The 12762-nt window shown below is 43.4% G+C and overlaps 1 pseudogene; it reads left to right on the top strand.

The window, feature by feature from the left end:
* Nucleotides 1-3160: 3160 nt before the first annotated feature.
* Nucleotides 3161-3278, top strand: LOC124614451 (annotated as a pseudogene).
* Nucleotides 3279-12762: the final 9484 nt, after the last annotated feature.

The following is a 12762-nucleotide window of genomic DNA, read 5'->3' as shown; positions in this document are numbered from 1 at the left end:
TTCTCTGCACCACACACCTTCGTACCTGATGATGGCGTAACAGTCGAAAACCAGTTCGTTTAACAAATAATATATACTGTAGAATATTACACCAGTGTTGTGTTTGTCTCATTCATAATGTATCAGATATTCTGCCAAGAACCGACAGAACAGTCAATCTATGCAAACCCAACCTTCTTTCAGAAAACAATGTGTAGCATTACTTATTGAACGTCTCTCTTGAAAAATTTTTTGACCTAGGTGTAGGAAGACTTGTGGGAAACATCTTGCTATTCAGCTAAACAAATTATCAGTAACGAAGGTTTGTGTTGGTACTTAGCTACCAGTCCGAGCGGCAGCGATAATTATCAAGTTGGCGAGGAGTTGGTGGACACTGATGCGAAGAAGCTAACCGCCTTCCGAGATCGTTAAGTGCTTCCTGGCGCCTCCCACAGATTTCCGCGGTACCGTTACGCACAAGGCTTCTGTAATAATTATAGCGAGCTACGTCTGCAAAACGGGCCACTTAAAGAGTGCAGCAGGAGGCCTGCTCGTAAACAGCGCGTGGGAACCCGGCCTCACGTAATGAGTGAGAACCAACTCCCAGCGAGAGAGAGAGAGAAAGAGAGAGAGAGAGAGAGAGAGAGAGAGAGAGAGAACTGCTCCAGCTGCTAAAGGCCACCACGTTCTCCGATCTTCTTTGCTGATAGCTACTAGACCATTGTTCCAGAGTACAGTGGCCAAACTGCTCGTCGCCTGCTCCTGCAAAGCCCTTGTCTTTTGACTCACGCTTGTCTTCATGGCTACGTTCGAAAACTGCGTTATATTAATAAGGTGAGGCGTTGGTTAACTATTTCAAATCTGTCTTTGCAACTGCCGATGAAACTATAAGATGTAATAACCACAGTAAAGCAACAATTTTTTAATCTCAAGAAACAATCCGGAGGGCAAAGCAGTCAAACTGCTTCGAATGTTTGGCTGAGACATTGTGACATTTACGGCCCATATCAGCTCACATTTTGGCTCTGAGAACTATGGGACTCAAATCTGAGGTCATCAGTCCCCTAGAACTTAGAACTACTTAAACCTAACTAACCTAAGGACATCACACACATCCAAGCCCGAGGCAGGATTCGAACGTGCGACCGTAGCAGCTGCGTGGTTCCGGACTAAAGCGCCTAGAACCGCTCGGCCACTCTGGCCGGCCAGCTCACATTTTATTAGATGTAGTGAAACAGTATAATAACGCCCACGCTGTGGTAAGCCAACACGCAACGTGAGAACGAAGATACAAGTAGGAGCCGTGTGGTACTGGAGAGTGTAAAAAATGCGGTGGTTAGTCACAATACAAGGCTTGGCCGCAAACGCGTAAGTCTGGTTATTAATATTAACTGTTAAAATGTTTACACACGACTCCAACTAGACTGTCAACGTTATTCACACCGGTAACTCCGAAATCAAGCTCACTTTCATATAATGTTGGTAATGTTGTCAGCCACTGCCCGACTACATCGACCAATGAGACCTGTGCAGGCAGAGGCGAAATACCGAAGTTAGCTCCTCAGTCAGTCTACAGGATGTTTCATAAAACCATTAACAAACTGAAATGGCACATCAGGCACCCAACAAGGATAAGTAATCACACAGCAACGGGAGGGGTGGGGGTGGGGTGGGGGGGGGGGGGGGGGGTCGCAAACGCTACGAGAGGGCGCTACGGTCACGAGAGGACGTTGCTACACAAACACGGGCGGAGTGCACGGAGACCGTCGCCATTCACGCCGTGGAAGCTTTTGGAGTGACCAGGCTAGCTACACGTACCGCGAAATGGCTGAGATGCATCTGATTTATGGCGCGGCCAGCTGCAGTGGACGAGAAGCCGTGCGATTGTATCGTGCGCATTATTCCGATAGAAAGGTGCCGTGCCGCACATTATTCGCCACCCAACATCGCCGATTGTGCGAAACCGGCTCCTTACATGTACACAAGATCCGGCCGCCAACGAACAACGCGGACGGTTGCGGCGGAAGAAAACGTCCTCGAAAGGGTGCAGCGTACGCCGTCATCAAGTACGCTAGATGTATCCCGTGCCATTGGTAACCCCCAACCCTCCGTTTGGTGCATTGTACACGACGCATGGCTGCATCCGTTTCATTTCCAACGCCTCCAGGAATTGCAACCGGGGGACTACGACAAGCGCATGGGATTTGCGCAGTGGTTTCTGCAGGAACCCGCTGCAAACCGAAGCTTCACAAGAAGTCCTCTTTACTGAGGAGGCTGCGTTCTCACTCAAGGGTGTGATGAACGTTCACAACCTGCATACGTGAGCGAATGTGAGCCCGCATGTTACACGTACGCTTGCGCCGCGACGTAAATTTACCCTTAACAGGTAGTTTGGCATTGTCAGAAACTCTTTGATTGGGCCATATATTCTCCCGGACCGTCTTGATGGTCATACGTATCTGGGATTCCTACGGAAGATTTTGCCGGACATGATGAATAATGCTACATCTGCGGGCAACATTTCCCGGCCTCTGAATTGGTCATAGTGGGCCAGACGCAAGGACATCACAATCACCTAATCTGTCTCCAATCGATTTTTCCTGTGAGGGATATCTGAAGGGTCTTCCGTACGAAACACTTGTTACATCGGCTGAGGGCCTATTGGGCTGGATTGTTGCGGCTGCAGGATGTCTTCGAGATACACCAGGTATCTTTGATAGGGTGCGCCGTTCAATGCAACGTCGATGCCGCGGGTGTCGCGATACATCTGGACAAAACTTTGAGCATTTCGAGTAGTGGGTGTCCATTTGTAGCAAGTGGCTAAACAACTGCAGCGCCATTTATTAGCCCCTCATGGCCTTTGTGACCACCGGTTCCTATGTGATTACTGATCTTTGTTGTATGCCCGATGTGCCATGTCAGTTTGTAAACGTCGTTTTGAATCACCTTGTAAAACTAACTTTCATGTCGACACCACGTATTCAACACAAGTAGATATTTTAGGTTGTTCAGATTGAGTTAAAGCTAGCCTCGGGAAACGTTTATGACTAAGTCTCAGACTAGATTTTGGAGAGGCAACACATACTAATGTGTGCTTCGACGATTTGAATTTCCATGTAAAAGCGATTTACTGATTAAAAGTGCCTCGGAGAAAGTTTGTATGCGGTCTCATGTGTGTGCGGCCAACGGCTTTGCCGCAGTGGTAACACCGGTTCCCGTCAGATCACCGATGTTAAACGCTGTCGGGCTGGGCTAGCACTTGGATGGGTGACCATTCGGTCTGCCTAGCGCTGTTAGCAAGCGGGGTGCACTCAGCCCTTGAGAGGAAAACTGAGGAGCTACTTTATTGAGTAGTTGCGGCTCCGGTCTCGGAAACTGGCATACGGCCGGGAGAGCGGTGTGCTGACCACATGCCTCTTCATATTCGCATCCAGTGACGCCTATGGGCTGAGGATCACACGGCGGCCGTTCGGTACCGTTGTGCCTTCATGGCCTGTTCGGGAGGGGTTTTCGCATGTGTGCGACTTCGTATGATTATTAAAGTCGAAAAGTGTAGATTAGGATCCGCGAACTTAGGTTCAACTATTGGTGTCAGACTGGCTCAAAAAGACTACTTTTTCCTCATTTCTATTAAAGTAAGTTGACATCCTTCTATTTAGACTTTCATTGAAGTATGATTGAGACTTTCCTGCTTGCCGTTCCATCAGTCACAGTCGATTGTATGCATGTTAGAATCTGCGATCGATGGAGAAGGAAACCAATAGAGACAGCGAGAAAGCTTTTCAAGTCACGTGTTAAAGAAACCTCTTCATGCTGAGCTAGGAAAACTGCAAGGATTTTGCAGGATCTTCTCATAAGAGTTGATTAACGTAGCCTCAACGTTCAACAATTCGCTCGGAAACGTTCCTTATATGTCATCCTTAATTATTATTTAGTCAGGTAGTGGGGTACAACAAGGAGCCGCTTTGACACAAAATTAAGTACTTAAAAAAAAAAAAAACCTCAAACGAAAATTATATAAAATTCATCTCCACTTAGAATAAAAATAGTCTTGCTGGATTTGCTTCCGTCATGGAATAAGTTGAATGCTGCACAAACATGGCTGAAGCACAACAAAGAGCAGACCTCATAATGCGCAACACAAAACTTCAAAACATCAAAGATAAAAATATTCCTATTCAAAGATTGACAATCTTATAATCAAAACACTAAGTATTAAACATGGCTGTTTTCACTTAAGGCTGTGAAAAATTATTTTTATTATTTCCCTCCAGGAAGAACTATCAAATGAACACACGCACACAGTTCTAATTACAATCACTAGTCCAAACACCAACCGAGTACGAACGGAGCACGTATCAAACACATAATCAGATAAAAACCATGCCAGTGACATGTTTCCCAAATTTATTCTCGTCCCTCTGGATAATTGGAAACAAACATCACGTTATCCAAATGGAAGCAGGGCCGTAAGAAGTGAAAAATTATTTTACTGCAGTGGTTTTTATGTACTTCTGTGTTTATTTCTGTATTCTGTGCACTTAATATTTCTGCCTCAAGATGAATAATAATACAATTTGCAAGGTCAATAAATGAAAAATAACATTTTTTAATAGCCATAAGCGAAAACGACCATGTTTAATAAATGGATGAAGTCTGTGGACACATCCCACATGAAACTACTGTAAAGGTAAATCATAACGAAGAACAGGTCTTAAAAAAGATTTAAAACATTGCAAATGACAGCCAAATAGCTTTCATTAAATAATCACAGTATATTCTCAGTACAGAAGAAACAAGACGGAACATTTTAGTAGTCGCGAAGACGATTTTGATGAAATGCGTTAAATAATTATACTGGAGCTACAAACACTGACAACACAAATGAAGAATTTGTGTGAGATATGTGTGTAAAATAAGTGCCGTTTTCAAATGATTTCCACTTCATATTTTTATAGGATGAACAACTGAAGCCATGTTAGGAACGGTGATCTCAGCTGTTATATTTAAATGAAGAAGTACTGGCTGGATCACAAATTCTTTTGTTGACGACTATCAATTTCGACCTGCCCTGCTGATCATCTCCACTATGGTGCATCAAGGTGCTGTTTGTCAACAGTGGTATGTATGGCATAAAACTCATTCAGCAACTGGCGGTAAATTGTGCCTCGTTGCTCCATACTTGAAGATGATTTTAGAATAGATTGAAAAAGTTTTTTTTTTCCATAACTTTCTGACTGGTCTGACGCGGCCCGCCACGAATCCCTCTCCAGTGCCAAACTTTTCATCTCATTTCATCTCAAAGTAGCATTTGCAATCTGCTTCCTCAATTATTTGCTGGATGTATTCCAATATCCGTTTTCCTCTACACTTTTTACTCTCTACAACTCACTCTAGTACCATGGATGTCACTCCCTGATGTCTTAACATATGTCGTATCCTGTCCCTCCTTCTTGTCAGTGTTTTCCATACATAGTCTTCCTCTCTGATTCTGCGCATGACCTCCTCATTTCTTACCTTATCAGTTCTTCTAATTATCAACATTCGTCTGTAGCACCACTTATCAAATGATTCGATTCTCTTCTGTTCCTGTTTTCCCACAGTCAATTTTTGACTGCCATACAATGCCGTGCTCCAAACGTACATTCTCAGAAATTTCTTCGTCAAATTGAGGCCTATGTTTGATACCAATAGGCTTCTCTTGAGCAGTAATGCCCCTTTTGCAAGTGCTATTCTGCTTAGGTAGGAGAATTCTTTAACCTTATCTACTTCGTAACCATCAAATCTAGTGATAAATTTCTCTCTGTTCTCATTCGTGCTAGGGTACTTCTCATTACTTTCGTGTTCCTTCGATTTACTCTCAATCCATATTCTGTACTCATTACTCTATTCATTCCAGTCAGCAGATCATTTAATTCTTCTTCCCTTTCACTCAGGATAGCAATGTAATCAGCGAATCTTATCATTGATATCCTTTCATCTAGAATTTAATTCGACTCTTGAGTAATTCTTTTATTTCCATCATTGTTCTTCGATGTAGACATTGAACAGTAGAGACTACATCCTTTTTAATCCGAGCACTTCGTTCTTGATCGTCCATTCTTATTATCCCCTCTTGGCTCTTGTACATATTGTATGTTACCCGTCTCTCTTAAAGCTTACTCTTGCACCATTTGACATTGTCGAACGCTTTTTTCAGGTCGACAAATCCTATGAACGTCTCTTGATATTTCTTTAGTCTTGCTTCCATTATCAACTGCTACCTCAGAATTGCCTCTCTTGTGCCTTTACCTTTCCTAAAGTCAAACAGATCGTCATCTAACACATTCTCAGTTTTCTTTTGCATTCTTCTGTATATTATCCCTGTCAGCAACCAGGATGTATGAGCTGTTATGCTGATCGCGCACTTGTCAGCTCTTGCGTTCTTTGTGGATGATATTTTTCCAAAAGTCACATGGTACGTCGCCAGATACGTACATTCTACACACCAATGTGTGTTGCCACTTCCCCCAAAGGTCTTAGGAATTCTGATGGAATGTTATCCATCCCTTGTGCGTTATTTGATCTTAAGTTCTCCAAAGCTCTCTTCAATTCTGATTCTAACACTGGGTCCCCTATCTCTTCTAAATCGACTCCTGTTTCTTTTTCTATCACATCAGAGAAATCTTTCCCCTCATAAATGCCTTCAATGTACTCTTTCCACCTCTCCGCCTTCTCCTCAGCATTTAACAACGGAATTCCCGTTGCACTCTTAATGTTACTACCCTTTCTTTTTTTAATTTCACCGAAGGTTGTTTTGAATTTCCTATATGCTGAGTCAATCCCTCCGACAATCATTTATTTTTCTATTTCTTCACATTTTTATGCATCCATTTCGTCTTAGTTTCCCTGCAGTTCCTATTTATTTCATTCCTCAGCCACTTGTATTTCTGTATTCCTGAATTTCCCCGAACATTTTTATACATTCTTCTTTCATCGACCAGCTGAAGTATTTCTTCTGATACCCAATGTACTTAGTTCTTCTCTCTAACTTCTGTGATTGTCCTTTTTAGAAATATCCGTTCCACTTCAACTGTACTGCGTACTGAGCTATTCCTTATCGCAGTGTCTATAGCCTTAGAGATCTTTAGTTGCATCTGTTCATTCCGTAGTACGTCCGTATCCCACTTATTTGCGTATAGAGTCTGTCTGACTATTCTCTTAAACTTCAACTTACTCTTCATCACTACTATATCTGCTCTTGGGTATGCCCTACAATTCAGTATCTGATTTCAGAATCACTGCCTGACCATCACGTAATCTAACTGAAATCTTGCCGTATCTCCCTGCTTTTTCCAAGTATATCCCCTTCTCATGTGATAACTGAACAGAGTATTCGCTGTTACTAGGTGATTTTTATCGCAGAACTCAATTAGTCTTTCTCTTGTCTCACTCGTAACAGCAAGCCCTTATTGTCCCGTAGCGCTTTCTTCTACGACCTCCCCCACAACCGCATTCCATTCCCCCATTATTGTTAGATTTTCATTCCCTTGACGTACCGAATAACCCCTTCAGTGTCCTCATATACTTCCTCTATCCATCTTCTGCTTGTGACGCCGGTAAGTACACCTGACTTATCGTTATCGGTGTTGGTTTGTTGTCGACAGCAACAGTCTGCCCTACCTTCCTATTCATAACGAATTCTACTTCCGTGATACCATTTTCTGCTGCTGTTGATTTTATTCTATACTCATCTGACCAGAAATACTTGTTTTCTTTCGATTCTACTCCGCTGACCCCTACTACCCCTAGATTGAGCCTCTGCACTTCCCTTTTTAGATTTTCTAGTTTCCCTACCACGTTCAAGCTTCTGGCATTGCACGCTCCAACTCTTAGAAGGTTATCCTTTCGTTGGTTGTCCAATCTTTTTCCCATAGTCACATCCTCCTTGGCAGTTCCCTCCCGGAGTCCGAATTGGGGACTGTTCCTGATTCTTTTGCCAATGGAGAGATCATCATGACACTTTTTCAATTACAGGCCACAAGTCCTGTGGATCCACATTATGTGTTTTTTCTTAATGTAGTGGTTTCAATTGCCTTCTGCATCCCGAAGCCGTTGATCATTACTGATTCTTACGCCTTTAGTGGCAGTTTCCCCACCCTGAACCTCTGTCCGCTCCTCCGCCCTCTTTAACAAGGCCATTGGCACAATGGTGGTGACTTCTTTTGTCGGAAGGCTTCGGCCGCAAAAGCTCATGATTTTTATTCAGATTTTAAACAGTGGAGCGGTTCGAACCCAGGCCCGAAGACATTTTAATTACTAATCAAAGACGCTACCCCTAGACCACGGGTACCTAAACCGATAGCCATCAACAAAATAAGTTTGTGATCTGGACGGTGTTTCTTCATTTAAAGATAACAGTTTCCATCGAATAACTCATGACATTAAATTAAATTCAGTAGTTGTGTTAGAGGGAAGTTTCCTCGTCGCCGTGGCGAACAGAGTAGTTTCACGTGTCACGTGATTGGGGAGTCTTCTGACCTCGGACTGGTTATCAGTTTCACAGTCGATGGGCACAATGGCCGGACCCCTATCAGTGCATCTAATCAGTGCGGAGTGTAGGTAGGCGATACACTGGGCTTTCCACATCTTAGTTCACCCACGCACTGGGCTCATCGCGTGCCACCGTATCAAGAGTGTACCGTGGATACATCGAAACGTAGGAGACGGCCACTGCGAGAGTCAAATGCGATGGACAACGGCGTCTTGATAACAGGGGTCACCGTTGACTTCAGCGGATAAACAGGGTATATGGGTAACAATCGCTCACCAGTTCAGCTTCTGGAGAGCACGCTGCCCACTGGCTATAAGGCACAGTAGCTCCAACCCACACGCGTTATCTTCGCTGGGGCACAAATATTAACTTGGGTGCAGCAACACGCGTGAAGCGTGGATTTGGTCGCTCAGTCTAATGAGTTACACTACATGTCGTTACACTCTGATGCGAACGGGTAAGACAAAACAGTGTGAAATTGTGAATTCTGCTTGTCAAAAAACAATTAGTGCAGGTATTCTCGTGCGACGGCTGATTAGAGATGGAAATAATGGTAATCTCACCAGTCAGGATAGCTCACTGGTCGCTTTCAAGCGATGTAGAAGTACGTCATGTGACTTTTCACCGCTGTCATAAGTTATGGCAGTGAAATGGTGTGTGGAAGCCAGTCAGTTGTATAGAATCAGAGCAATGACGTAAGTCGACGTAGACACGTGACCAAATGATCGAAAGGAACTATTGCTTGTAGACGTGCATAATACCACACTACGAATGAAGTTGACCCATTAGTTGATGCATCAGGCGGTCTCTCCAACGAATACATAAAGAGTAGTTTCCTTCTCACAGCCAAGTAACTCGCCGTAAGAAAAGAGGTCGTAAAAAGATACTAAGCGACAGGGCCGAAGACGAGTGTCAAGTCATGACAATGAGATTCGATTTCAAATCCGTCAAGTTTGCGAGTCAACTTAGCGAAAGGAACGACATGCAAAACACTTTTGGAATGGACACATGACAAGAGACCGTTTCCCATGTCTTCGAACATAAAGCCGGCCACGGTGGTCTCGCGGTTCTAGCGCGCAGACCGGAACCGTGCGACTGCTACGGTCGCAGGTTCGAATCCTGCCTCGGGCATGGATGTGTGTGATGTCCTTAGGTTAGTTAGGTGTAAGTAGTTCTAAGTTCTAGGGGACTGATGACCACAGCAGTTGAGTCCCATAGTGCTCAGAGCCATTTGAACCATTTCAAACATAAAATGGACAGTTACTGAATGGAGGCTTGTAGTTGGGTCTGAAAAGTTATGATTTCACCTCTTTTCAAAAGATGCAAGATAATTCAGAACGGAGGTGGGTCTATGGTGTACTCAAATGGCTCTGAGCACTATGGGACTTAATATCTGAGGTCATCAGTCCCCTAGAAATTAGAACTACTTAAACCTAACTAACCTAAGGACATCACACACATCCAAGCCCCAGGCGGGATTCGAACCTGCTACCGTAGCGGTCGTGCAGTTCCAGACTGAAGCGCCTAGAACCGCGCGGCCACACCGGCCGGCTTATGGTGTACTGGGCATGTTTTTCGTTTCATGACTTTGGTCCGATCAATCAGATAAACGTGAATATCAAACAGGATGTTAATTTCAATATTTCCGGTGACAAAATCGTACCCTTTCACCTACATCTTCATTATGAGTATGCAGGCTTGTCTCGCAAGATGCCAACAGCTCTGGTCCCAATGTTCCCAGGGCTGCACAAATAAGTTCTTGGCTTGACGAACATTCAGGCACCCTATTGCACCTCAACTCGCTCTCTAAATAACCCTACCTGTATGTCATACCCGTAGAAAATATTTGTAAGAGCGATTGAAACGTAGTATTGAAGAACGGTTTGTTTGTCATAAGCTGTGAAGTATCTAGATTTCTAGTTTAGTGTGTAACTAAATTCCATTTACACACTCTGAGAACAGGTTCTTTTCACCAAAACAAGAAAAAAAATTCCAGTAAACACGGGCTCTAAAATACATATCTTAAGAGCAATCAGCACTTGTTCATCATCAAAATGGCACTCAGCACTATGGGACTTAACATCTGAGGTCATCACTCCGCTGGAACTTAGAACTACTTAAACCTAACTAACCTAAGGACATCACACACATCCATGCCCACGGCAGGATTCGAACCTGTGACCGTAGCGGTCGCGCGGTTCCAGACTGAAGCGCCTAGAATCGCGCGGACACACTGGCCTCTGTTCATTATAGGTACTGTGAAACGTAATTATTCTTCTGCAGGCTCTTTGCTTTCTGTATTTTAGGAGGAGGTGGTATGGACCAAAACAAGAAAAAAAAATTTGAGTAAATATGGTCTCTAAGATGCACACGTTAACAGATACGATGACTTATTCGCTTTCGCTACTGTGAAACACATCTCTTCCATTGAACAAGATGAAGTAGTGCACATAGCTCTTACGGTATGCATTCTAGAGCCCATGTTTACTGGAAATTTTTTTCTTATTTTGATGTAAGAAACCTGTCCTCAACGTCTGTAAAGGGAATTTAGTTACACCCTGTTCATGCATAACCTCTTTTATGTACTTGTATGAATAGAGATCAATCCTTGTGTTACAACCCTAAGGACCGTTCTGTTTAATCATAGTGAAATCAATTTTATGATGGCATCGAAATCGTGGACTGACATAAGTGGTTCTGTAAACATTTTGTGATGTTAGATAATACTTTTGCTGTACAGATCGCATTGTTTGTGACTACGTCAGCAAAGAAAGGTTTTCATTTAGTAAAAACGATGTAATTTTTCTGAGTAATGTAATTTCAATTGTCAGGTGTTTTGAAAAACCAAACATAACTTCAAATACAACGTCACTGTTAAAAAAGTCAGTGTTAGTAATTCGCCCAAATCATTGCCGCCTCCCCGTACAGGTCATACGTTTTTAAAGACATCGAATTTTTCTTAAATGTTTTCATTTATTAGCCAAAAGAATTTCATGTATATTTCAAAGTATTATGGACACCATTGAACACCGCTGAGCCTATAGCTAGTATATTTTATTCTTCTACATGAGAGAGCAGAATATAACTCGATCCGCCGTTGCTGCTTTAGAGGTAAGACAATTTTATTTATCCGTTATGTGCACAGGGACCAAAGTTATAAGTTTTGAACACAGCGAGAGCATTCAGTAGGGGCTGAATGTATTTTGCATTGACTGTAATTCTTTATTGGCACTGGGAGTTGCAGTACCCAATCAGTTCCTATAAAGGTTTGCTAACAATAACACAGAATAAGCACACCACTTGCAATTACAACATGCTGCACAATAACTCCAGTTTTGTATGCATTCACAGTTCAGGCATTCATTTAAGTACTTCAATAATTTTTAAAGAACGTTACAAAGGAAACGGTCATTGGAAGAACGAATTCAGGTTGCAGAAAAGTAAAGAAAACTATTCGTGAAATCAGAAGCAAAGACGTCAACGTTAAGAATGGAAAAGAGTTCTACAGAAGCTCGCACTGAGCCCCTCTGCAGAGCACTGCACGTGGAAAAGACGAGGATGGAAGTCAACACATACCATCCACTACATGGATCGCAGCCAACTGCGAAGCGAAGGCAGCCCGGCACAACACTCAGGTTTTAGTTACTGCTCACCATAATCAGCGACCGGGGAACGGTGGACGGAACTAGAAAACTCCGATATCCTTCCATAAGAAGCTCTCCCTTGCCCTATGAGGCGGACGTCAAACAGGACAACAGGCACAGTTCTGGGTCTCCTCCCGGCTGAGGCACTTGTTCTCTGCCACTGCAGTGAAGCGCTAGACCCATGCACATGTTGAGGTCTCGCCTACTGAATGCTTCTTGCAGACGACAGTATTTACAGTTTCTCCAGCTTTTTGCACGCGGTTTCGTCCGTGTAAGGATATCATATATACACTACTGGCCATTAAAATTGACACACCAAGAAGAACTGCAGATGACAAACGGGTATTCGTTGGACAAATATATTATACTAGAACTGACATGTGATGACATTTCAACGCAATTTGGGTGTATAGATCCTGAGAAATCAGTACACAGAACAACCACCTCTGGCCGTAATAGCGGCCTTGATACGCCTGCGCATTGAGTCAAACAAAGCTTGGATGGCGTGTACAGGTACAGCTCCCCATGCAGCTTCAACACGATACCACGGTTCATCAAGAGTAGTGACTGGCGTATTTTGACGAGACAGTTGCTCGACCACCGTCG

The sequence above is a fragment of the Schistocerca americana genome, chromosome 4 (assembly GCF_021461395.2).
Source record: "Schistocerca americana isolate TAMUIC-IGC-003095 chromosome 4, iqSchAmer2.1, whole genome shotgun sequence".
NCBI lineage: Eukaryota > Metazoa > Arthropoda > Insecta > Orthoptera > Acrididae > Schistocerca > Schistocerca americana.
This window is presented reverse-complemented; position numbering and strand designations above follow the sequence as displayed.